The sequence below is a fragment of the Pinus tabuliformis genome, chromosome 7 (assembly GCF_031772625.1).
Source record: "Pinus tabuliformis cultivar Carrire ecotype Pingquan chromosome 7, CPIR1, whole genome shotgun sequence".
NCBI lineage: Eukaryota > Viridiplantae > Streptophyta > Pinopsida > Pinales > Pinaceae > Pinus > Pinus tabuliformis.
Window position 1 is genome coordinate 2,080,029,481 of NC_142293.1, and position 27,603 is coordinate 2,080,057,083.

Here is a 27,603-nt window from a genome sequence, read left to right on the forward strand (position 1 = left end):
AACAAGTACACTTCCCACAAAGACATCAGACTTCAAAGCCAAACCTGATAATTTTGCAATGAATTTTCATGCCAAGCTGTCAGCACACTAACGGATGTGAACTCATTGGATTTCATGTCCATATACTGCTACTGTAAGTCTTGAAAGAATACGGAGGCTTCTTCCTTTTTTCATTCTTGATATATCCTTGTGTCAAAGCCAACAGGGTTGCATATGTGCTGACAACAATAGCAAGAGTAATTTGATTGGGCATAACACCATCATCTGCCTTTTGCAGTTGACAGCATAAATTGAAGGCTTCATTGCGACATGCATTTTGCTCAAAGCTAGATACTATACCCTTCCAAGATGCAAGATTTCATTCAGGCATCAGATTCAGGATGCACACTCTTACTTCTGCAGTCCCCATGCACACATCAGATTCAAGCCTAATCCTACTGATACGTATGAAGTTATGAACCCATGTTATTGGAACTGGTGGAATTGGTCGGTCCAGCCATTTTAGCCCCAAAAGTGGTTTGTCCAGTGGCTTGGAATCGGAAAAGGCCAGTTCAGTTTTGCTTTTGGAGGGTCATTCCTTGCATTGTATAGAAGTGGCTGGTTCCATACAAAATCAGCTGATTCAGTGAAAAAAGTCCGGTTTTGTATGGGGTCCTTGGTTGCGTTGTACATAACTGCTCGGTTCCATACAGAATTTGCTTTTTCCCACTGAATCAATTGATTTTGTATTGAACCAGCTACTTCTGTACAATGCAACCAAGGACCCTCCGAATGCTATTTAAAGCAAAAAAAATAATTTATGAGTGGGGCAGCCTAATATTTAACCCTAGCACCCTACTAATGCTATGTAATTATTGGTAATGTTAAATTCTTAAAGTAAAATGATGAAAATGAAAACAATGGAGAATGTTTTCATTTTCATCCTTTTACCTGAATTTTTAACATTATTATTAACTGTTTTAGGATGTTTGAGAGTGGTTTCAACCTCATTGGATTTCATATGGACAAAGTAGAATTTTAGTTACTTGAATTTTTAACATTATCATTAATTGTTTTAGGATGTTTGGGAGTAGTTTCAACCTCATTGGATTTCATATGGACAAAGTAGAATTTTAGATCCCACTCAAAATCTAGCAGACTTAACAGTTTTTAGGTTTTCAGAATTGGAGGGAATTGCAACATTTCCATTGGATTTTGTCGTGTATAAAGAGCACCAACCTCTCTATGTACCTTGATGTTATTGGCATTGATTGTTGAACTCTTCTATCATGACCCTAGTAAAAACGTATCATCACTCAAACAAAATCTCGATTTGGCATGTTAAGTTTTTTTTTCGTTAATGCTTAGGCAATAATATTGATGATGAGGATCCTAACATAGGCAATGATTTTGATGATATGTAGGTATTTGTTGTAGCATGCTCTTTTTTTGATGCTAAAGGCCATCTATAGCCTCGTTGTTGTGGAATTTTTGGTTCAGAGATGTATTGCACCTTGTGCTATTTTGGTTATATGTATTCTTATTTGGTATATAAATGATAATTTTTGCATATTTGCATATAAATGGTTTGGATTCATATGGATGTACCTGATTTTTCTTTAAAATTTGAATATTTTATGTATTTTTTGGTCAACTGCTTTTTGGTCCGCTTTTTCCCTAGTTATGGTCTAGTTCTGGCTAGTTCCCAGTTTGGTTCCAATAACATTGGTATGAATCTGCTTACCCTCTTCCAGAAATGCTAATCTAGGACATGCTTTGATTATAGTGGAAATTCTAAATGGGTTTGGCTTCATGCCCATCTTTTCCATTTCACACACCAAAAGATTCAGGGCTTCTTCTATAAACCCATGTTGAATAGTTGAGCACTTTGGTCAAACAGTTTGTAGGCATACTTTGCACATTTCACTTCTGCACTTTGTCTTTAGCCCATCCAGGCCTTACGTTGAAATGGATGCTTTGATACCACTTGCAATTGCCCTAGCCACCTCTAGGCATAAACACATCACCCCAATTTTACTCTAACTACCTTCAATTTTAGGTTCCTTTGGGGACCCGTGTTAAAATTGGCAACTAGGGCCAAATTCCACTTTGGACAACTCATTTGATGGAGATGATTATTGTAGTGAATTTCTCTTTCCGAGAGGACTAAAATCGGCCTAAAGATCACTAAAATTGGATAAGGAAAAATATATTTTTGAATACAAGCCCACTCATGTGTAACTCCTCAAGGTCAGCTTGGGGTTAATTAACCAAGTTAAACCCCTATCCATTTGCTATAAAAGGATGTGACCTTTAACCTCATTAGAAACATCCATATCTCATTCTTCTTCTCTCTGAAATAGCTGCAGAAGAAAGAAGATCTCCAACAAAGGTGATGAGGGCAAGGTTGGCATCATTTTAGTCTCCTTCATGGGCCGAGTTCCGCAGGTAGGAGGCTGAGGTTGGTTTGGAGAAACTCTGTGCTTATTTGTGAATTGTTGTTAAAATTGACAACTAGAGCCAAATTCCACTTTGGACAACTCATTTGATGGAGATGATTATTGCATTAAATTCCTCTTTCCGAGAAGACCAAAATTGACTTAAATATCATCAAATTTGGATAATCAGAAATGTGTTTTTGAATTTATGCCCACACATGTGTAAAATGTCAAGGTCGGCTACATCATCATGTAGGCTTATGAAGCCCAATATAGATGTTTCTTCACCCTCAATGACTTGTATAAATACAAGTGTCCTCTCACCTCATTTGGCATCATCACTAGTCACACACTTTCTGCTCTCTCCTTCTCTCATTGATTCGTACAACTATTGGACAAATCTTCTCTCTCACATGGGTGGCAAGGATGACGAATTTTTTGGGCTAATTGCAGGGTTGAAAATTTCAGATTTTCCTACAGTTTGATCAGCATTGACCAGTGTTGACTTTGAGCTTCCAGGCAGATTTTGAGTTTGATCTTTTGAGCAGTTTTCTGTTTGGGCAGACCACACTCTTTGGCATAGAAACCGAAGTGTTATGAGCACTTTGACTGTAGAGATAAATTGTAGGTTGACTGCAGACTTCAGGACAAAGTTTGACTGTTGGCTTTGGGACTGTTTTGGGCTGACTTTGACCTCTTGTTCAGGCCAAATTCGGCTGGGTGTCACTGAGCTGCTTTAAGGACATTTTGCTGCAACTTTGACTAGCGTTGACTTTCTGGTTAGGGCTGAATTTGACTACAATTGACTGTAGATTTGACAGGACTATTTTAACTTTGATTTGGTAAGCCAACTTTGACTTTTTGTACTCTCTCCCTCCGCTGAACATTTGATATAATAATAAGAAGAATTGGTCAAAGAGTTTCTCCACATTGGGGTTTTTCCTTGGCATCTGCCAAATCTGGTGTCCTCTTGTCTTGGCTTGTATTTTGAATTTTTGTTATTCATGTTCTATCTAAAGTTATTGTCAACATGATTTATGGTTAATGTGATTGTTATTAGAAAACTAAATTGGAAATTGTCATTGGGTTGCTAAAGGAACATTGAAATAATTGTGCTAAGCATAGAACATACCATTGTTAACAAAATTTAACAATTGTTCTAGGCTCATTTATCTTCAATTACAAGTTTGAGTTTGAAGCAGAAGTTGCCGTTTTGCATGAGCGCTGATCTAATGATGTTTTGGGCATAACCGTTGGGGCAAATATCTCCTAGAAGCAGGCCACGTTTGTCTAGGCCACCTATAGCTAGGTCACAGACCTTGAGATCTCTGTTCACGAGGCCAAGCAGAAGGACGACCGCAGTCTGCTATGCTTGATCAGGAGGCTGTGTTGTTTGTTTTGAAGCTTAGAAGAAGGCTAAAGGGCAACAAGTTGTTGGAGGCACTGTTTGAAGGAAGGCCACATTAATAGAAGGTTTGATGAGTATGAATAGGGTGCTGTAGCCGACTGTGTTTGTGCCCTAACCAGTATCCAAAATTGCAAAGTAGAAGACCGCATCCCTTGGTGCCAAAATTGCAGTTTGATTGGGTCATCTTCTTGTCTAAAGGCTATGATATCAGATCATCAAATTGGCAAGCCATTTTGACTTTGAATTATTGTACACTCTCTCTTTGCTGAACATTTGATATTAATGATAAGAAGAATTGATAAAGGGTTTTCCCCATCTTGGGGTTTTTCCCCGGCTTGAGCCAATTTCTATGTTCTCTTGTCTTGGCTTGTCCTTTGCACATGTTACTTATGTTCTTTCTTCAGTTACTATCAATGTGATTGCTAATGGAAAGAAATAGAAATGGGAAGAGGCTTTTTTGAAGGAAGTTGGTTCGAAATTTGTAGACAAATTCAGTTCACAATCATAAGAAACATCCATATCGACAGGGGAATCAAAATCGCCTACATCACCTCCATTTTCCCTAGTTTAAATTTCTTGTTCTTGTCTTTCCAACCTCATCAGTATGAACACTTTCAAGTGTATTTGTCAGCCATTTTGGAGGACCTTTTTGAGATGGCCTAGGCTGCTCAGTTGACTGAGTTGGGACTGAGTCAAGATTAAGTCTCCCAATTCTGTCAATCACATCACTCAAATTGTCATCAGTCGCTAGAGCTTCATGTGGGGTAGAGAGTTCTTCAGAAGAAGATTCCACAGATTGATCCAGTATATGAATCCCCCCTTCAAGATGTGGAATCTGATTATGAAATTCTTGAAATGACTTTGCATGTTTGAATCTATCCAAGAGATCAAGCTGTCGCTCAACAACATTGTCAGTTTTGGAAGATTCAAGAAAGATCACATCTCTAGATACAACAAGCTTCTTATCAACTTCATCATTGAGACAATATGCTTTGGAGGTATTTAAATACTCCAAGAAGATACACTTACGACTCCTTGTACCAAGTTTGTTTCTTTGTTCCTTTGGTATCAAGGCATAAAAGGTGGAACCAAAGACCCAGAGATGCTTTATCGAAGGAATGTTTCCATACCACATCTCATAAGGAGTCTTGTTTCTAATAACATTAGATGGCCATCTATTCTTTACATACACAACACATAGAACTACATAAACCCAAAATATCAAGTTTACATTCAAAAAATACATCATGGAACGTACCATATTTAAGATTGCCCTGTTCATTCTTTCAGCTACTCCGTTCTGTTGGGGATTATAAAGTAGAATTGTTTGATGTTTGATCCCATGTTGGCAAAGATAGTTTTCAAATTCATTTGAAGTGTATTCTTTTCCATTATCAGTGCGAATAGAGCCAATATGAGATTGTGCATCATTTTCAATCCATGTATGAAAGTTCTTGAATGTTTAAAAAGCATCAAATTTGTTCTTCAATAAATAAACCCAACACATTCTGGTGTGGTCATCAATAAATGTCATCATATATATATTCTCCATTTGTAGAAGGAACAGGCATTGGGCCACATAAGTCTGAATGAATGGGTTCAAGTTTTCTATGTGCGAATGTGAATCATGAAAACACTATTTGCTATGCTTTCCTAGAATACAAGCATAACATTCTTAAGTTTCCTAGGAATTGTAGGCAAACCAGTTACACCATTTTTCTTCAACATATGAAGGCTGTTATAATTCAAGTGTCCAAATCTAGCATGCCATAAAAGACAAGATGGAAATGTACCTTCATCATAATGAGAATCATATGAGAAGTTTTGTGCACGAGCAAAGGTACCTTGCAGCTTCAATAGTCTTTCTTCTTCTATTCCTTTCATGACAAGTGAGCGATCTGATGCTTTTCCGACCTCAACCGTGCCATCAAACATATGAATGGAGTGTCCTTTATGGCAGATGTGGACCAAAGACAACAAGTTTCTCCTCAGCTTCGGGAGATATAAAACATCATGCAGAAGAAAGTCTAGAACACCAGGCAGTTTGAGCTTGATGGTTCCAAGCCCTGATGGCTTGAGTTTTGATTTGTCTGCAAAGTATACTGCTCCATCAACATTGTCAGTGAATTAGTCAAAGAAATCTTTTCTAAAGGTCATGTGGCAAGTTGCTCTTGAATCAAGCAACCAATCATTTTTCCAAGAATCTAGTGAAGCATTAAACAAGTCTTCAGTGACTCCCATATTACAATGTGCCACAATATAATGAGCGGATTCAGGTGCTTTACCTTTCTCTTTGTCATGGTTTTTACCTTTGGTTTCATTTCTTTCTTGCTCAATTCTGTTCCAAGGCAATTTACATGTGGATGCATCATGTCCAACTCTATTGCAACTTATGCAATGAAGATCGTACTTTTCTCCTTGGAAATATCTGCCCCCTGCCTCTAAAATTTCGTCTTCCTTTTCCTCTTCGGCCACCTCTTCCTCTAGAAGAATCTTGAGCATGATTCTTCTCTCTATGTGCAAGACACGACTTCTTCAAAAGATGGAGGAGCCCTCTTCTTCCCAAAAGCCTTCTCTCTCAGCAAACTTCTTCTCAAGGGAGTCAAAGGTAATCTCCTTGAGGTTTCCACTTGCTTGCAATGACTCAAGATAATTTGAATAAGTGGGATATAGTGCCTTGACATAAGCTATAAGAGGAATGCCTATTTGAACAACAGTGGTTTTGATATCATGCATAATAGATCTTACTTCTGATGTTAAAGCAAGATGGTCATCATTTTTCAATTCAACACTGAACAATTTAATCATCAATTGGACAACTTCAAGTTCAAAAGTGTGAGTCATAGGTTTCCTTAAACTTCTGTAAGGCTTCAAAAGCATTTGAAAATGGTGAAATATGGCGACTCACCTCTTCATTTACAAATTCTGCAATCAAGGCATAGGCATTGTTGTTCTTGTTTTCCCAAATGGTGATCTCCTTTTCTGAGGTGGGCTTTGCAGGTTCATCATCTTCTTCTCCTACACAAACTCCTTTCCACAACTCATTAAAAATGAGAGTGTTTTATCTTCCTCAACCATTTGGTATGAAGCAATAACGTATGAAGCAATCAACGTTTGCGATATGTAATATATGGGTAGACAACGTGTGATACCATGAAGATTATGATATGAATCAATCAGTGTATAATATATGGGCAGACAATGTATGAGAGTGCTGTATGCAGGGTGGTCTAGAGCATTGTATGAGAGTAAGCAGGCAACATATGAGAGCGTTGTATGGGCATGGAGGAAACCAGAGTGGTATTGTAATGAACTGGTGGGTATTAACGCATATGGACCGGTGTGTATTAACGCATATGGATCGATGTGTATTAACGCATATGGACGAGTGATAACATAGGAGGGTGGATGCATTATATGACTGTGTTAAAAACGTAGTGTGGGTATAACCGTGGGAGTTGTTGCGCAACACAGTAAGCGGTGGGAGGCCAGTGGGGTCGAGGCTCGAGGGAGAGGGCCAAGGCCCTGAGCATATGTGGAAGGGATTCATCGTTTGGAGCGATTGAGAATCAACGCTTGGAGTGATTGGAGCGTTTGGAAATCAGTTGCAGTGAATATACAACGTTTGGAGCGTTTGGAAATCAGTTGCAGTGAATATACAACGTTTGGAGCGATATATGAACCGGATATAGTTCGCAACAGTAACTGGGAGCGTTTGCCAGGAGCGATTGGGAGCGCTGTATAAAAAACACAATAAAAAAGAAAACCGGTGGTGTGGCAACGTTAAAAAATGTAGATGTACAACAATGGTATTAAACGCATATGATTGCAGATTATAAAAAACACAGAGGACAGAGGTCATAGGAATGAAGAATATGGCAGATTGCAGAAATAACAAAAGGGAGTTGTGATGGTATTAAATGCATATGACAGCAGATTATAAAAAACGTAGAGGATAAAGAGCATAGGAATGAAGAATATGGTAGACTGCAGAAATGGAAAAAGGGAGTTACAAGGGCAGAAAAACTAAAAATAGAGTTGGCTCTAATACCATGTCAAGCTCGGAGGTAACTCCACAATGCGAATTGTGATTTTGCATGAATATTGCTCATGGATATATAAATGGAGGGAGAGACTATTGGGCTTCACCTCCCAGTGTCTCTTCATACTTCTAATCTCCTTATTTTCTATTTACATTATTTGCATAGGTTTCCTGATCCCAAAGAGTAGTGTCAACACCTTAGTTGAGAGGGAGTGTTAAAATTGGCAACTAGGGCCAAATTCCACTTTGGACAGCTCATTTGATGGAGATGATTATTGCAATGAATTCCTCTTTTTGAGAGGACCAAAATCAACCTAAAGATCACTAAAATTGGATAAGGAAAAATATATTTTTGAATACAAGCCCACTCATGTGTAACTCATCAAGGTCGGCTTGGGGTTAATTAACCAAGTTAAACCCCTCTCCATCTCCTATAAAAGGACGTGACCTCCAACCTCATTAGAAACGTCCATATCTCATTCTTCTTCTCTCTGAAATAGCCGCAGAAGAAAGGAGATCTCCAGTGAAGGTGATGAGGGCAAGGTTGACATCATTTTAGTTTCCTTCATGGGCTGAGTTCCATAGGCAGGATGCCGAGGTTGGTTTGGAGAAATTCTGGGCTTATTGTGAATTGTTTGCGGCCCATTTATCTTCAATTATAGGTCTGAGTTTGAAGTAGAGGGTGCCGCTTTGCATGAGGGCTGATCTAATGATGTTTTGGGCAAAACCCTTGGGGTAAATATCTCCTAGAAGCAGGCCGCACTTGGCTAGGTCATCTACAGCCAGGCCGTAGGCCTTGATATCTCTGTTTAGGAGGCTGAGAAAGTACAAAAGGAAGGCCGCAATCTGTTATGCCTGATCAAGAGGCTGTGTGGTTCATTCTGAAGCTTAGAAGAAGGCTAAAGGGCAACAAGTTGTTGGAGGGACTATTTGAAGGAAGGTCACAGTTAATAGAAGGTCTGATGAGTATGAATAGGGTGCGGTAGCTGACTGTGTTTGTGCCCTAACCAGTGTCCGGAATTGCAGAGTAGAAGACCCTAGCCCTTGGTTCCAGAATTGCAGAGTAGAAGACCCTAGCCCTTGGTTCCAGAATTGCAGAGTAGAAGACCCTAGCCCTTGGTTCCAGAATTGCAGTTTGATTGGGTCATCTTCTTGTTTAAGGGCTATGATATCAGATCTTCAAATTGGCAAGTCATTTTGTCTTTGAATCTCTCTCTGTGCTGAACATTTGATATTAATGATAAGAAGAATTGATAAAGGGTTTTCCCCATCTTGGGGTTTTTCCCTGGCTTGAGCCAATTTCTGTGTTCTCTTGTCTTGGCTTGTCCTTTGCACATGTTACTTATGTTCTTTCTTCAGTTACTATCAATGTGATAATGGTCTATGTGATTGCTAATGGAAAGAAATGGAAATGAAAATTGGGCTTATGTGGAACATTGAAGTAATTGACCTAAGCAAAGAACATGTTAACCTAAAACTTAACAACCTGGTTCAAACATTTCCATATTAACACTCTGATACCTTTAGTTAACATGCCTTGTCAAAATAACATAAAGTACACATGCAAAATATCATGCATTCACATTTGATACTCATAATCATTAATATTTTTTATACTATTCATTAACCAGGCCCTGCATATGAGCAGACATATAGGCCTAACATTATATTCACCATGCATAACACATAATCTTGTAGAAGTAGAATAGCATAGTTTAACAGTCATTACACGTAAAAATAGCACATTCAATGCATTATAAAGCACAGAGTGAGAACACTTATCTTGAGGAACATTTTCTTAACTTACTGCTGACTAAGGACATTCCTCCCAAAGTAAGCACTGCTGTTCTAGGTCTGTCAAGTTTCAACAACAGGGCACCCTCGAGCTGGGGCTATGACACCATAAGGGCAAACTATGCCTAATCTGCTCTTAGCCCAAAAAAGACCTGATGCTTAGGTATCCCACTCAACCAGCCATCCCAATCACCGGCTCTTTTTTCTTCTCGGTCACACACAACTCAAGAGGGGATCCCCCTTCTCTGCAAATGCAATTCTTTAGGTTAGCTCCTTCTTCCAGTGCTTTAGTGTAGGCTGGCTAGGAAAATCTCTATGCTGTGACTGTTGGAAACACGATTTCCGTTACACTAAAACCTGCAGATGTTAGTAAATGGATGCATCGCCAGAGCTAATGGATCCCCCCGAGGTGGTTGAGCACATGTCATAAAACACATGGGGAGTGCTGGATTATCCAATGCCCAACAATCCCCCCCCCTAGTGCGAGTTGGGGGTGTTTTGAACTTGAGACCTTTGGCTCTGATACCACTTGTTGGAAACACAATTGCCATTACACCAAAACCTACAGGTGTTAGTAAATGGATGCATCACCAGAGTTAACGGATCCCCGAGAGACGATTAAGCACATGTCACAAAACACATAGGGGAGTGTTGGTTTTATCCATGCAACAAGGACACCACTCGTCTTGCTTACTAGGCATGGACAGATGCTCCTACGACAATTTATGTTATCCTAAGTTTGATTTGCCCTATTTTAATTTACTATGCCTCTACTTTCAGCCCAAAAGCACACTAATAATAAAATAATATTTTATTTCATGACTTTGCCTTTGGCCGTCTCTCATGGAGTCACAACTCTCCAATACTTTTTTCCACCCCTCCATACAGCCAATGGTGTAATGTGAAGCACAAAATTCAATGGTAAGGAGATATATATATATATATCTTATTAATAAATGAATACTGAATTGAATGATTACATTTTTAGAGAGAGGCCCGATTATATACAACCTTAGGTGCCTCTTGGTGAAAAGGCATGATGTTTGGTCATGCCCTTTTGCCTAAATAACTACAACTAATCTAATTTTACATAACCCTAACTAATTTTTACATAACGTTGCCTTCCTCTCGAAAGAATGCTTTTTCCTCAAAGCATACGTAACGACGGATGTTGTTGACAAAATGATTCATTCTCCCAAGAAGCTTCTTCTTCGGGTAAGTCCTTCCACTTGGTCAGATATTCCTTGATAGTACGATGTCGAAGCTTTCTTTCTCTAGTAGACAAAATACCTTCTGGTTGTAGAATGACTCTTCCCTCATCATCCAGGGATGGAAGCGTTGTTTGCGTTGATTGATTGTTGCCTAGTGCCCTTTTAAGGCAAGAGACATGGAAGTCGTTGTGAACACGACTTTTCTCTGAAAGGCTTAAACCATACGCAACTTGACTGATCTTTTTGTTGATCTGATAAGGTCCGTAGAACTTGGGTGCCAATTTGTTTTTTCCTTTCTGTTTCAAGGACAATTGTTTGTATGGTTGGAGCTTGACAAACACCCATTCTCCGACTTCAAACTCTCTTTTGGTTCTGTTTCGGTCTGCTTGTTGCTTCATAAGATTCCTTGTATTATTCAAGTTTTCTTTTAGTATTTGGAAAATTTTTTGGGTGTATTCTAGCTGATTTTTAACAGCAGGTAGATTTGTCTGGACAATAGCTAGATCTTTCCATTTTGGGGGTTCATATCCATACAAAGCTTGGAATGGCGTCATTTTTGCTGACGTATGATAAGTAGAATTATACCACCACTCAGCGAGACGTAACCATTGAGCCCACTTATTTTGTTTTTCTGTAGCATAGCAATGTAGGTAGGCCTCCAAACATTTATTGACAACCTCTACTTGTCCATTTATTTGAGGATGATAAGCAGAACTCATATTTAGGTAGGTTCCTATGTGTTTAAACAACTCCTTCCAGAAATTACCCTTGAATTTGGCATCTCTATCACTTACAATGACTTTCAGAAAACCGTGTTACTTATATATATTTTTGCAAAATATTTCAGCGATTTCTTTCGCTGAGTATGACTTCTTTATTGCCATAAAGTGAGCATATTTGGTGAGTCTGTCGACTACTACGAAAATCTTGTCCTTGCCTTCAGATACTAGTAATCCTTCGATAAAGTCCATCGAAATTTCTTCCCATTTCTGATTTGGAATGTTTAAAGGGTGAAGTAATCCCGCTGTCATAATATTTTCGCTTTTATTCCTTTGACATGTGTCACACTCTGCTACATATTTATGAATATCGTGACTCATTCCTTTCCAAAAGAAGGATTGATGTGCATTGTAGTAAGTCTTAAAGAATCCTACATGTCCAGCTGATGGTGAGTCATGTGACTCCTTGAGTATCTTAAATTTAAACTTGGAACTTGCATTTAAATAGATTCTTCCCTTGTGCCATAGAATATCATTCTTCCACTCAAATTTTGGGTTGTTGGGAAGGTTATTGATTATTGCCGTTATTTCTGGATTCTTGGCATATTCACTTCGAATTTCGTTAAGCCATTTAGGAACAACAACCGAGATTGCAAGTAGTGTTGATTCTTCGTCTTTCCCGGATAGGGCATCTGCTACTACATTGTCTTTTCCTCTTTTATGTAGTATTTCCAAGTCAAAGGTGGCAATTTTTTCAATCCATTTTTGTTGTTCTTCGGAAAGTGTTTTTTGTTGAAGGAGGTGCTAGAGACTGTTATGGTCTGTTCGAAAGGAAAACTTACTTCCCAAAAGATATTGCCTCCACTTAGCTAGTGCGTGCATAATAGCGAGCATCTCTTTGTTGTATGTGGATTTGAGGCGTTCTCTTTTGTTGAGCTTCCTACTTTCAAAAGCTATTGGATGCCCTTGTTGCATTAATACTGCACCTATACCGAATCCAGAAGCATCACTCAATGATAAATGGTTTAGAAAAATCTGGTGTTGCTAATACGGGAGCATTAGACATAATTTTGTTTAATTTTTCAAAACACCTTCTTGCTTCCTCATCCCATAGAAACGAATTCTTCTTTAAAAGATTTGTCAGAGGTACAATTATATGTGCATAGTTTTTGATAAAACTTCGGTAATATCGAGTCAAACCTAAGAACCATCTTAGCTTGGATATATTGACAGGGTTGGTCCATTCTTTTATAGCTTTGATTTTGTTAGGATCCACCTTCACACCTTCATGGGATATAATGTGTCCAAGGTATTCTATTTCTTCCTTTCCGAAGGTGCATTTGGATTTTTTTGCATAAAACTGATGCTCTTTTAATAGTGTAAGAACTTTATCCAAATGTTGTAAGTGCTCTTACCAAGTTTTACTGTAAATTAAAATATCATCAAAGAATACTAATACAAACTTCCTAAGATGTGGACGAAATAATTCGTTCATAGTTGCTTGAAACGTTGCTGGTGCATTGGTTAAACCAAACGACATTACTTTAAATTCATAGTGACCTTCGTGTGTTCGGAATGCCGTTTTTGGTATGTCTTCCAATATGATTCTGATTTGATAATTTCCTGACCTTAAGTCTAATTTTGAGAAGTACTTTGCGCCATGTAGCTCATCCAACATTTCGTCGATAAAGGGAATTGGGAACTTGTTTTTTATTGTTATTTTGTTCAATCCTCTATAATCAATACATAGCCTGAATGAACCATCCTTCTTCCTTACCAATACCACTGGAGCAACGTAAGGACTTTTACTTTTCGAGATGATCTCACACTTTAAAAGGTCTTGGATTAATCTCTCAATTTCCATTTTTTGGTGATGTGGATATCGGTATGGCCTGATGTTGACAGGGTCTAACCCTGCTTTGACTTCTATTGTATGCTCAATTTCCCTATTAGGAGGCATCTTCATAGGTAGGTCTTGAAATACTTTTTCATGCTTCTAAATTAGATCTTGTATCTCTGGTGACTCTTCACTGATCATATTTGCAGATAACATTTCTAATTGGTGACATTGTACTACATAAGCGGGTGCTCCTTTTCGAATCATCTTCATCATTTGAGATGATGATCATCATTTGAGATGATGATACAACTTGATTTTCCGGTGCTTGGAATTCGTGTAATTTGTACCTCTGACCTCCCCATTTGAATTTTATGAATTGTACTTGATGGTTGGCGACATAAGTACCTAAAGTTCGTAGCCATTGGATACCTAAGACCACATCTACTCCTCCTAATGGTACAACGAAGAATGAAGATTCTAAATTAAAGTCTTGAATCTGCAATTTGACCTTATGGCATTTTCCCACTTTTTCAATCTTCTTACCATCAGCTACCATCACCTTCATGTTTGGTAAGGGAAATGAAAAAATATTGAGTCTCTTTGCCATGGTTGCATCTAGAAAATTATGTGTGCTACCAGAATCATTGAGAACCACTACGTTGTTCTTCTTTATATGTCCTTTCAACTTTAAACTCTGAGGTTGTGATATACCTGTCATAGCTGATAGTGACACTTGTGGAATACTTCCGTCATCTAATTCTGGTGAGAATTCTGGGGCATCTTCTATTTCTTCTATGTCAGAATCTTCACTATTTGAGTCATTCGTTGCTTCACGATTATATAGGTTCTTTGGTTTTTTTCCTTTAGCACACCTATGTTTGGGGTCCCACTTCTCACCACAGCGTTTGCATTTGCCTTCTTTTATCCTTTGTATTTCCACATTAGATTTTTCATTTTCACGAAGATGTGGTGCAACATATCTTGTATTGTTTGAGTCCACATACTGGGGTACTCCTCGTCTTGAATATGCTTTTTCCGATTTTGACCAAAATATTTGTTCAAATTTCTTTTCAGCAGTTTTTGCTTTTTGTCTTGCTACTTCTATTGACGTAATGTCATGCATCTCAAGTTCTACTTGTAAATGAGTTTTAAGTCCAGAGACGTATGATTGAATTAGACGAGACTCTGATAACCCAGGTACTCGTGTTACTAAGGTCTTCCATTCTTGAGTGTATTCGTCCACACTTCTTTTTTGTCGTAATTTGATGAGTTTTGAAAAGAACTCTTCTTCCTTTACACCTTGGAATCTTTTAAAGAATGCATCCTTAAATTTTCTCCAACTAATGGCGTGTGTCGTCTTTTTCCACCACATATACCAATTATATGCTTCCCCTTCCATTTTCATGGATGCGTGCTTGAGCTTTTCCTCATCATCATTGATGTCATATATCTCAAAGTATTCCTCTGCTTTATTTATCCATGCAACATTGTTTTTTTCGTTTCCATCGAATTTAGGTATCTCGACTTTTGCCCTTCGCTGGTATGTCGCTAATGGTTGAACGAAAAAGGGGTGTTGATTGGTAAAGGTATCGCAGAGTTGCTTATTTGTAAGAGTCGCATTACTCATTTCTTGGTGGGGTGTCGCTGATTTTTTTGGAGATTCAAGTTTATGAGAATTTGTTGATTTTGTTGAGTTTGACGAATGGTGCTCTTGATTTTCTTCATCTTCTTGGAGTAGTTGTTCGGGTGTAATATCCTGCTTTCTACACAAGAGATTCAGCATTGCCAAGGCCTGTTTTTGGTTCAATTCGGACTGGCTCTTATTCTGATCCATCTGTTGTTCTATTCGATTCGTCGTATCCTGAAGCCTCTTGATATCATCAGACTGCCTACTAAACTTACCCTCGAGATCGATTAATCTCGTATTGACATCATCGGAGTTGTTAGTCACCTTATTCTCCACTTCAATCAATCTTTTATTGAAATCGGCCATTGACATTGTCGACATTGAGCGAGTTTGTGGGGGCGTATATTTATCTGCTAGCTTAATATTTTTTTGTTTTGTATATTAAATAATTAAATAATTTAATTATATGGCATAGGTTTCTTTTTGTTTATTTAATTAATTTAAATAATTAAATTAAATTAATTAATTTAAATAATTAAATTAAATTAATTAATTTAATTATATGGCATAGGTTTCTTTTTGTTTATTTATTTATTTATTTTTTCGTTTATCTATATTTTGGTTGTTATATTTTTTTAATTAAAATATATAATATAGTTTTAATATATGTGTGGATAAATATATCAAACTTTATATAATAATAAGAAATGTGATTTCAAATGGCACGGGTTATCAACTGGAACTAGTTTGGGTGCCTTGCAACTTTTTAACACGCAGCATATGAGGGTCAACAAGAGGGACGACAGTAGCGAGACTTTAACACATATCATATCGAGGGTCAACAAGAGGGACGATGAAAACAGATGTGGTACGACGGGCGACGGCAACGGAAAGTGCTAGTGGATTGAGGACAGTTAGCAAGGATGTGGCACAACAGACGGTAGTAGAGGACAAGCAATGTTGGGGTGGTGAACATGCACAGCAAGGGGAACACTTTCATCTGACAAGTCAACCAATGCGGCAATGATACCTGACTTCTACACCACTAAGACAAGCCTCTTGTTTGTCGTGAGGTTGGAATGCGGACACACAGTGGCTCGTGATGATGAGGAGGACTGCACAGATAAGGTGTTGACAAGCAAGAACAACATACAGGGAGCAGCGGAGGAAAAGACAGCGAAGGTGGACAGGGTTCGAGAGGGACACGATAGTAGGATCGAGACTGTGAAGGAATTGTTGGATGGATGGGTGAAACCGACACAGGCGAGAGGATTCGAACCTCTGATACCAGATGAAGCACAAACTTCAATGGTAAGGAGAAATATATATATATATATATATATATATATATATATATATATATATATATATATATATATATATATATCTTATTAATAAATGAATACTGAATTGAATGATTACATTTTTAGAGAGAGGCCCGGTTATATACAACCTTAGGTGCTCTTGGTGAAAGGGCATGATCTTTGGTCATGCCCTTTTGCCTAAATAACTACAGCTAATCTAATTTTACACAACCCTAACTAATTTTTACATAACATAATGATGTTGTTTTTATTAATACATGTGCATGTATGTATAACTTGGGCTTTAATCTCTACAGGCACTCCAGCCTCCAAACTTACATACATGGGCACATAGAGCCAACAAATCCTGGCTTACTAGCCCAATGAAAAATATGCACAATACACATTAGGGGTCACTTTGGGGATGTTACATTGTTTCACTAGATGATTACAAAATTGTAAAAAACATGTTTTATCTTTTCGCTTAGCTTCGTTTCCTTGCTGTTGATTTGTCTGAGACTATATCTGCTTGTGGATAATTCTCTTTCTGTGCACAATTTTCTTGTTCTCATCTTCTATAGCATGAGTCCTCTTTCAAATTATTTCTGTATTCTACAGCAGAAATTTCCTCTCAAATTGGGGTGATATGTGGGTTCTTGTGCTTTCTTGTTTGGCAGGTGCATTTTCTTTTTGTGACTGGCCATGTCTGAATCTTTGGCACTGCTGGGCTGCACCTGTGTGTGTCGAGGCACTGCACACAAATGATTTGTGAGAGTTGTCGGGGTTTGGCAGGTTTCTCTTCTGGTTGTATGGTCTTCTTTTGTGCATTGTCAAGGATTTTTCCTTCTTTCCTTGCTTTAAATTATCAGAAACAATTTTAACAATAAAATTATAAATACACTTGCCTTCTAAGAGTTTTGATTAAACTATTTTTCTCTTTGTCCTCGGACAAAACTCTTGGTTGCTTACAGTTGTAGCAATCACACACATGTCCTTTCAAACCAAACTCTTAAGCTTCAAATTCTTTAGAATTGCTATCATTTTCTCCGGAACTCATTGTCTGCTACCATGTAGAAACTAAGAATGCCAATATACAGGTTCTTTTATAGTCTTCCCCCCTGGCCTCCAACAACAGGAATTGTACCATGTGTTGGTCTTAATACTAATTTATTGATGTCTCTTCCAAAGTGCACTCCAAAATACTGCAATTTTTCAAAATTATCAGTACCTGGCCATTAGCTCTTTATGCCAACCATGTTGATGTATAGAATGAATGTAATGTGGGTGACAGAACTACTATTATGATATTATATGATAGAGCATGCCTGATAAGCTCACAAAAGTACTTACTGAAATACATATTCTGAAATTACAAGCACTACTTAATGGAACTTGCATTGACAACTGGCATTTTATTTCTGGAAATTTTGTGTCTAGTCCTGTTAAACAGCACTGAGTATCTTGCAAAATTAAACTTTATTTCCAGTCATACCTAAGTTCTGATGTGTGACGTGTGTGCTCATCTCAATTCAGTGATTTATAAAGGAAAAATGGAAGAAAATTGTTATACTTGCAATTTTCATATTCATCTGTGTTGACATTTATCATACGAACTATGGGGGTCAATACGTTGGAATTTATTTTTGCAACCTTATTGTGCAAATTCCAGGCAAATTATTTTGCTTTTAACCACTGGAGTTCGGTAATTGTGCAGGAATCAAAGAGAGTTTTCAGCTATCCATGCTATATGCGACCAGCTAATATAATTATGTAGTTCAAGGACGGGATTGATCCATCATGTCAAATTGACTTTGGTTGATGGAAATTCTCCTAATTTGAGTTCTGTGGCTGTTTACTCTTCAGAGCCGTAAGAAATTTTGTTTATTTATAGAGCTGTTTGGCTACGCATTAATTTATGTGAAGGCTGTGGAAATGAATGTGACAGGTGCGATGTGCTTTTTGCAAAGGGCTGACGAATAAAATGTAGCTGTAGGAGATTAGTGTATTTTTTATGCCAGTGGATGAGGGAAACACGTTTTTTCTTAAATGAACATAGATTATTTGATTAGGACTTTTAGATAGGCTTATTGATGTTACCAATGTTACTTGGAATTCCTTTCTACAGGTTATCATGTAGTCTTTAGAAATGGTGCCTGGGAACTTACTGTATATATGTTTGTTAGAAGCTTTTATACAATTAGCACTGGTTGCTTCTTTTATTATTGTTGACGAGTTTTTAAAAACTTTCCCAGAGAATTCATTATGGTGCTCAAGTTTCAAGATTACATTTTCTCAAAATGTGAGGCACTTATTTCAATTAAACTGCAGCTTAAAGTTCTGCTTTAAAATTAGTTTGGAAAGCGGATATTGTCAATCCTGGCAGAGAAAACAGAGCATCTTTCTCTTTAATTTCCTCACCTGGCCATTTATAAGCACAATGCTTTTTACATTGCTGAAATGTCTGTACATTTCTTAATTTTTTAAATGATTGGTACTATAGCTAGGCTAGGTCCTCATGGGAGTACTTAGGAAGAATGAAGAGCATGTTCATGTGATTAACTGCTGCATGACAGAGTAGGATAGAATCTAGATTATGATATATTGCTATCAGATAACTGTTGATGTGCTGCATCACAGAGTAGGATAGGATCTAGATTATGATATATTGCTATCAGATAACTGTTGATGGCTTTTGATTGGTACACCCTGTTTATTTCTAAAGAGTCAAGTTTGGATAGATTAGTGTATTTTTTATGCCAGTGGATGAGGGAAACACGTTTTTTCTTAAATGAACATAGATTATTTGATTAGGACTTTTAGATAGGCTTATAGATGTTACCAATGTTACTTAGAATTCCTTTCTACAGGTTATCATGTAGTCTTTAGAAATGGTGCCGGGGAACTTACTGTATATATGTTTGTTAGAAGCTTTTATACAATTAGCACTGGTTGCTTCTTTTATTATTGTTGACGAGTTTTTAAAAACTTTCCCAGAGAATTCATTATGGTGCTCAAGTTTCAAGATCACATTTTCTCAAAATGTGAGGCACTTATTTCAATTAAACTGTGAGGCACTTATTTCAATTAAACTGCAGCTTAAAGTTCTGCTTTAAAATTAGTTTGGAAAGCGGATATTGTCAATCCTGGCAGAGAAAACAGAGCATCTTTCTCTTTAATTTCCTCACCTGGCCATTTATAAGCACAATGCTTTTTACATTTCTGAAATGTCTGTACATTTCTCAATTTTTTAAATGATTGGTACTATAGCTAGACTAGGTCCTCATGGGAGTACTTAGGAAGAATGAAGAGCATGTTCATGTGATTAACTGCTGCATGACAGAGTAGGATAGAATCTAGATTATGATACATTGCTATCAGATAACTGTTGATGTGCTGCATCACAGAGTAGGATAGAATCTAGATTATGATACAATGCTATCAGATAACTGTTGATGGCTTTTGATTGGTACACCCTGTTTATTTCTAAAGAGTGAAGTTTGGATAGATAGAAGAAGGCTTCAAGTTGCTTGTCCATTTGAAGACAACACAGTGAATAGAAGATAATAACTAAAACATAATTATTCTATTCTGTAGCAGAGAAGCTTTAATCCCCAGCAGAGGTTTGTGAGTGATTTCATGGTCCTTTGTTGTGGGAAACTTAGATCGCAACTAGGAAGCTAGACCTTTTGAAAGTAGGAGACAACTTGATAGAGTTAGAAGTCCACAAGATTTAAATATGGTGGAGTAAAGTTGATTAAAGATGGATACCTCAAATTATGTTTCTTTTTATAGTTTTGTTGTTGTTGTATTGCAGCATTAAGTGGGTGAATTGGAGAATAACATTTCAATTCAGTTATGTATTGCTTTCATTGAAGGAATCTGTTGTGTATGTGTACAACTGAGCTGTTAAGAATGATTAGGTGTGTATGCAAGTTGTAGATTCAAGAGCATTTTTATAGGACAGGCTCTTAGTCCACTTTGTGTGTAAATAGACCTATTGAGAATAAGAAATCAATGAAGAATTTGTGTATTGCTTGCCTTTTGTTCTGCTGCAATGTTTTATCATTTAAAAAAAAATGTTTTTTTGCACATTCAGATCTGCAAATCTATCATTCACATAGGGCACAACACGCTGAATTTTCCAGTCATAGTGTGAAAAAGTTGAAAATTCAGATAAATCTGAACAAGAAAAGTCCAGTGTCATTTTATTTATTTCACAAAAACCTTTCGTGTTAATGTCCAAGAATAGACTATTGTAATGATTTTGAATGTGACCTGGGAGTTGTCAACTATGGGTTACAGTAATGCAACATCAGTGCAATTGCAGAGCTAATGCTATCTAATAAGCTGGTGACCTTGCTGGTGACCTTTTGTAACAGGGAATTAATCAGAAGGAACAATAATAGCATACCTGGTATGAGTGGTAAATTAGAGTAAGATTTTTTCGTGGAATGTTAGTGAAAGTTATATTACCTCTCGTCTCTCATTGAGGACGATTTTAAACAAAGAATTTCTAAGTTTGTAAAAGAGTTTGTAGTTACATATTCTCTATATTTTCAATTTAATAAAAAATAAATCTTTTGATGGTGGAGTTGGTTTTAGTTTTTGGCACAATTTTTCTTGTTTCGGATTGAAGCTCAGGTTGAAGTGGCAAAACATGTGTTCTCTTTTTCTCTTTTTGTTGTTTTGTTAACATGTGTTCTCTTTTTCTCTTTTTGTTGTTTTGTTAACATGTGTTCTCTTTTTCTCTTTTTGTTGTTTTGTTCATTTTCTTAAGTGGTGACAAGCAATATTGTGCTTCCAAATCTCACATCTATTTTGTTTTTATTAGAGCAAATATGACCTATATTTACCAATTCCCATATATTTATGGGAATTGGTAATTAATGGTTGTGATAATTATTCTAATTATGAATATGAAGCATCAAATGTTTGTGGAAAACAAAAATTAAGGGAGCTTATAAAGAGAAAATGAAGCATTTTAATTTCAGATGTTGTTGACATAGTTTTCAAAACCGGTCGGTCTGCACTGGAAACTGGTCAAACCTGCTGGTTCATTAGCCCTGGCCATCAAATCAGTTGAAAAACCCAGTTTTTTGAGCGGCGCACCGGTTTTTTTGTTTGGCAAGTTTATTGTCAGGCCAACTACAAACCCCACAAAATGCAGTTTTGTGAATTTTGATGCCGTTTTGAGGGAAATTTGGGGTTGTTTCCCTCTAAAAACAACCCCTCTAAGAAAAGCATGCCTCCCCTCTCATTTGCCTCACACATATCAACCCTAGCAACACTAGCAATCAATGGTAATGTTAAATTCTTAAAGTAAAAGTGACATTTCCTTCATTTTTCACTTTTTTCATATTTTTACTTCAATTTTTAACATTATCATGAAATGACTTGGGATGTTTGAAAGTGGTTCCAACCTCGTTGGATTTCATATGGAGAAACTAGAATTTTAGAGTTAACTTAAAATTTAACTTAATGGTTTTCACTTAAAATTTAACTTAATGGTTTTCAAGATTTCATGGTTTGGGGGTTTGCAATGTCTCCATTTGATTTTACCATGCATGAGGGTATGAGATTGGTGTTTGATCAAGAGCATGAAGCCCTTAGGAACTTTGATGTTGGTGGCATTGGTTTTTGAACTTTGTAGATGTTGGTGGTATTGATTGTTGAACTCCTCTACCATGGCTTTAACAAGAATGTACCCTTCCCTCAAAGGAAAATAATTGGTAGGGATGTTAAGCTTTTTCTACCACATTATAAGCCTGAAGAGATGAACCCTTCATTGAAAACCAATATCACTAGTTAAGCATGTTAAACTTTTTCAATTTTAATTGTATTATAAGGTTGAACAATCCAAGTTTGAAGACTTTGAACGAGATGATGTTTATGTATCTCTCGCTGATGATCCCATTTTTAGTAGCGCTGAATTAATGTTGAGTTTCATGAGTGATCATGTTAATCAATGATTCATAGTTTGATGTCTATCTTTGTTACCACTACTACCACTGCTGCCAAGGTTGTAGAGGCGTTTGAGGAGTTCTCAAACACTCAGTGAAATTATTTATGTAGCTTATGTTCATGATCCCTTGAATAGTAGTAGTGATGAGTTTGATCATGATGAGGAGTGATCATGTTGATCACTAATATGTAGACTTGTAGTAGGCCAGTGACCCCATAGCTTATAACATTGTTTTTGGACTCTAGAGGCCATTTATAGCCTCATTGATTATGTATTATGTTGTTGATATGTATTGCACTCGGTTCCAATATGATATATTCACCTTTACCTGGCATATTCATGAATAAATTTTGCATATTTTATCTCTATTGGTTTGGAATCATGGTTTTAAATCTTAAAAATAGTTTTTATTGTCATTAAAAACTAATTATTTCATGTATTTTTTTAAACACCGTTTCATTGAGATCTGACTAGTTCTGGTTTGAAACTTGTTTGATAGGTGGACTGGTCCGGTCACCGGTTTCAGTTTTTAAAACTACGGTTGTTGATAAATCTATCTATCTTTCCAAGAATGAGTGCAACACAAACTTCTAAACATGCATGAATTATATTAAAAAGCATATATGTAGCAATGATCACTAAATTATAAACACTAAGGAGTATTGAGTGCAACACAAACTTCTAAACATGCATGAATTATATTAAAAAACATATATGTAGCAATGATCACTAAATTACAAACACTAAGGAGTATTGGGTGAAGAAGTTCCAAGAAAAAAGATGATTGAGAGAGGATTTTACGGAGTCTTTTATTGAAAGTTGAAATAGTTGCCACCAATATCATGGTTTCGAAAAATCTCTATGTAATGAGGATTCCATGAACTAAATCGTTACATATTAGTCGTTGAAAAGAGTTTTTCTAGTGAGCACATGGAAAATGCCTTCTCCATAAAGCATAGAGAACGAGGAGAAAATTGAGGAGAATTTCATAATCAATGTATTTTAGAATTAAAACAAACATTAACGAAATTCACAAGGAAATGCATTCACTTCAAGAGGTAGAGGAAGAAGTCCAAATCAATTCAAAGGAAGAAGCATAGAAGAATCTCGTGGAAGAGAAAGAGGAAGAGATGGATCTTGAGAAAGAAAAGAACCATATTGTTATTATGTGACAAATTTGGTCATATTGAGAGATTTTTTATGCAAATTTTCGTGATAATAAAAGTGCAATACAATTGTTAAAGAAACTAGAAATGGTAATTTTTTCATATCAAATTTGATGACACATAATGTAAAAACTTATGCATGGTATATTGATTCGAGATGTTCAACTCATGAAATTTCAAGAGTAACTAGAATAAATGATAACTATTTTGGTAAAGTTATATTTGGTGATGATAGTATTGCAGAAGTGAAAGGGAAAGGTACAATTGCAATTCCAATATTACGTGGAAAAAGAAGTTTATTGATGGCACATTGTTGACACCAACATTGAAGAACCTACTTTTTGTAGGACAGATGATGGAGAAAGGCTACAAGTCAGTGATTGATAATAGACAATGTTTAATCATGGATAAGGTAAATAAAAATGTAGTTATAGCAAGAGGAGAAATCACTGAAGATAGAATTTTGAAGCTTTCTTTTGATTCAAGCAATTCACATAGTTTAAATGCTATAGAAGAAGTGAATAACAGGCTTTGACATTTGAAGATATGACACTTGAATTTAAGGAAGAGTATCATAGTGAATGGCATTTCTTATATCAAAGTGGACGATGAAGTATGTGAATGATGCATGTTTGTGAAGCAACATATGAAGGAAAATTTTCTCAAATAGGACATGGAATGCTAGAAAATGTTCCTACAAGAGCAATATTGAATTTTACTCTTGAAGAAACTTGGTCAAAATACAAACTATGTGTTGAATATATATGAGAGTTTTTGGTTGCATAACATATGCACATACGCCTAAGGAAAAGAGGAGAAAATTGGATAATAAAAGTGTTGAGTGTATTTTTAGTGGGTGTAGTATTGAAATAGAAAGTTATAGGTTATTTGATCCATAAGCAAAACAAATAATAGTTAGCTGAGATCTTGTATGTATTGATAGAATCAATTAAGAATGAAGTAGAAATTAGTAATGGATATGATTTTAAGACAAATGCTGATAATTATAAGTTTGTGGCTAACGCGGGGTCATTTTGAAATTGATATGTTGGATAAAAAATTTGAAAAAAGAATTAATATATTACAAATTTCCATTGTGAATTTTGCACTTATTGCTAAAGTAATGAAAATGGATATCCCAGATAATTATATAAAAACATCAAAGAAGAAAGACTGAAATGAAGCCATGGAAATCGAGTTTAATGTTTTGGTGAAATTGAGTACTAAATGAGTGTATATGACTAAGTATAAATTATATGGTTCAATTGATAAACATAAACCCCATTTATTTGCCAAATATTATGCTAAAAAATAAGGAATTGGTTGTATAAAAACATTTGCTCTAGTAGCTAATATGCACACAATAAAGATGGTTTTTACATTGGTTGCACAATATAAGTGGATAATTTTTCATATGGATGTTAAATCACCATTCTTAAATGGTTATATAGATGAAAAAATCCATGTAGAGCAACCTGAACGTTTCAAAATTCTAGGAAAAAGAGATTGTGTTTGCAGGTTAAAGAAAGCTTTGTATGGTTTTGAACAAATACTAAGGGCTTGGTATTCAAGAATTGATAAGTATTTCTAGGATGATGGTTTAGTTAAAGAGTTCACTTGAACCCAATCTTTACATACTTTAGACAAGTCAATATACTCTAATTGCTGCACTCTATGTTAATGATATGATCTGCATAGGAATAAATTTGAAATATTTCATAGGTTTAAGCCACATTTGATAGCAAAATTTGAGATAAATGATCTAGGTGTGTTGCATCATTTCGTGGGCATTGAAATATATCAGAAAGAAAATAATAATTTTATGTCACAAGCCAAGTACACTTGGGATATCCTCAAGAAATTCGATATGTCTGGTTGCAAGCCAGTGACAACTCCTTTGGAAGTTGGGTTGAAGTTACACAAAAATGATGTCTCCACTCCAGTTGATGCAACTCTATATCGTTAATTGGTTGGAAGTATGATCCACCTAATTGCAACTCAACTAGATATATATTTCACAGTAAATTTGGTATGGATATTCATGTCAGAACCTAAGGAATTGCATTGGTAAGTAGTGAAGAGGATTTTGATATATCTCCATGGTACAATTGGCTATGGTTTAGTATACAAAGCCACATAGGATTTTATGTTGATTGTTTATACAAATTTAGATTGGGAAGGTTGCATGGAGATATGAAGTCAACTTTAGGGTATTCAATTAGCATGGTATACACATGGTTATTTCATGTGGAGATTGTGGACATTTGCTTTGTCAAAATTGTCCACTTTCTTATTAAAGGGACAGTGCCATGGGCGTACATAGTGACAAAAAAAGCAACTAGCAGTCCGTTGTAGACTATCAGCTTATCGCGGTATGTCTATACAAAGTGGGCACGGATGGAATACTATAGCAATGTGTATTAGAGCACGAGAGGCCCACTATACTGATGGAAGTGCATGAAGGAGTAGTTGAAGTGAATCATGCAGGAAAGCAACCACACGAAACATTTTGTGTGCGGGCCTATGTTGGCCAACTTTCCACTGTGATGTGAAGGAATTTTATCATAGTTGCGACGTGTGTTAAAGAGTAGGTAAACCTTCACGATAAGATGAGATATCACCCCATCCACAATTGGCATTACAACCATTTGAGAAGTAGATCGTTGGCTTCATAGGGTCAATCAATCCGTTAGTGAAGAGAAATGGAGCATGATACATTATCATCACAATGTATTATCTCACTAGATGGGCTGAAGTAGCACCTGTCAAAGATTACAACATAAAGACCACCAAATTTTTATTTGAAAATGTCATTGCTCGCTTTGGATGCCCCAAAATTTTGAGTGATTAGGGAATGCATTTCTTGAACCGAACCATAGAAACTATGACAAAGGAGTTCCAGATACACCATCAAAAGAGCATGCCCTATCATCCACGAGAAAACAACATCATTGAGGCCTTCAACAAAATTTTGGAAACCATGCTAATGAAGTTTTGTAATGTCAACATAGATAATTGGGACTCAAGGATCCCTACAGTGTTATGTGCTTGTCGAACCACAATGAAGAAACTAATAGGTCAAACACCACTCTGAATGGTCTATTGACATAAGGTAGTCATGCCAATGGAGTTCATAGTCCCTAGTCTCCACATTATTGTAACTATATGTTTGGAAAATTCCAGCGCTGTCAAACAAAGACTAGCAAAGCTTTTGTAGATAGAAGAAGATCATTTTATGGTGGGATTCTAATAGAATGTGCAAAACTCCAAGGGAGATGATTCGTAAATTGTTGTGGATATTCCATTGGACAGTTTGTCACAACATATATGATAATAATATATTAAAAATATTTGATTCTACACTATTACAATTTTATTAAACTTCAAGATTTGTAGATTTAACTGTAATTAGTGCATGCATGTGAATGGAAATTATGCAAAAAAATAGAGAACGAAAAAATAAGTTCACCCACACACATAAGACGCAAGATATGCTCTTTGGGAAACCCTTTCGTTAGAACCCAACGAGAAAGTGAGGTTGCTTCGCTAAATTTTTTTAATCTTTTTTATTTAAAAAATAAAATTATTAAAACATTTAAAAAAATTTAAACAATTTTTTTATTTTATTTTATATTTTTTAATTTCTTTTTAAATTATTAAAAAATTAAACACATTTTTTATTAACATTTTTTGTTTAATTAAAAAAAAAATTTATTAAAAAATCTAAAAAAAAGAATTTAAACAATTTTTTTGTTTATTAAAAATTAAAAATTGAAAATTAAAAATATTTAAAAATATTTCATGTTTTTTAACGATTTTTTTTATTATAAAAAAATAAAGATAAAAAAAATTCGGCTCGTGGCCCCTCCGCTCGCTGGCTGCCCATGGTGGCGCGGCCATGGGCGGAGGGCCTGCACGCAGACCCTCCGCCCAGGGCCGCGCCACCACGGGCGACGGGCGGGCAGAGGGGCGATGTTGCGTGCAAGCCCTCCGCCCAGGGCCGCACCACCACGAGCGAGCAAGCGAGTGGAGGGGCCACGGGCCGAATTTTTATTTTTATTTATATTTATTTATTATTATTATTTTTTATTTTATAAATTCAATTTTTTTTTT

The 27,603-nt window shown here is 36.3% G+C and overlaps 1 pseudogene across 1 annotated transcript in view; it reads left to right on the forward strand.

Annotated features, from left to right (window-relative positions):
• Nucleotides 1-18,584, forward strand: part of LOC149256867 (mitochondrial import inner membrane translocase subunit TIM17-2 pseudogene) — a 32,690-nt pseudogene extending 14,106 nt beyond the window's left edge. The window contains exon 2 of the transcript XR_016267300.1: nucleotides 18,077-18,584. The product of XR_016267300.1 is annotated as a mitochondrial import inner membrane translocase subunit TIM17-2 pseudogene (transcript). The remainder of the gene's footprint in view (nucleotides 1-18,076) is intronic.
• The last annotated feature ends 9,019 nt before the right edge of the window (nucleotides 18,585-27,603 follow it).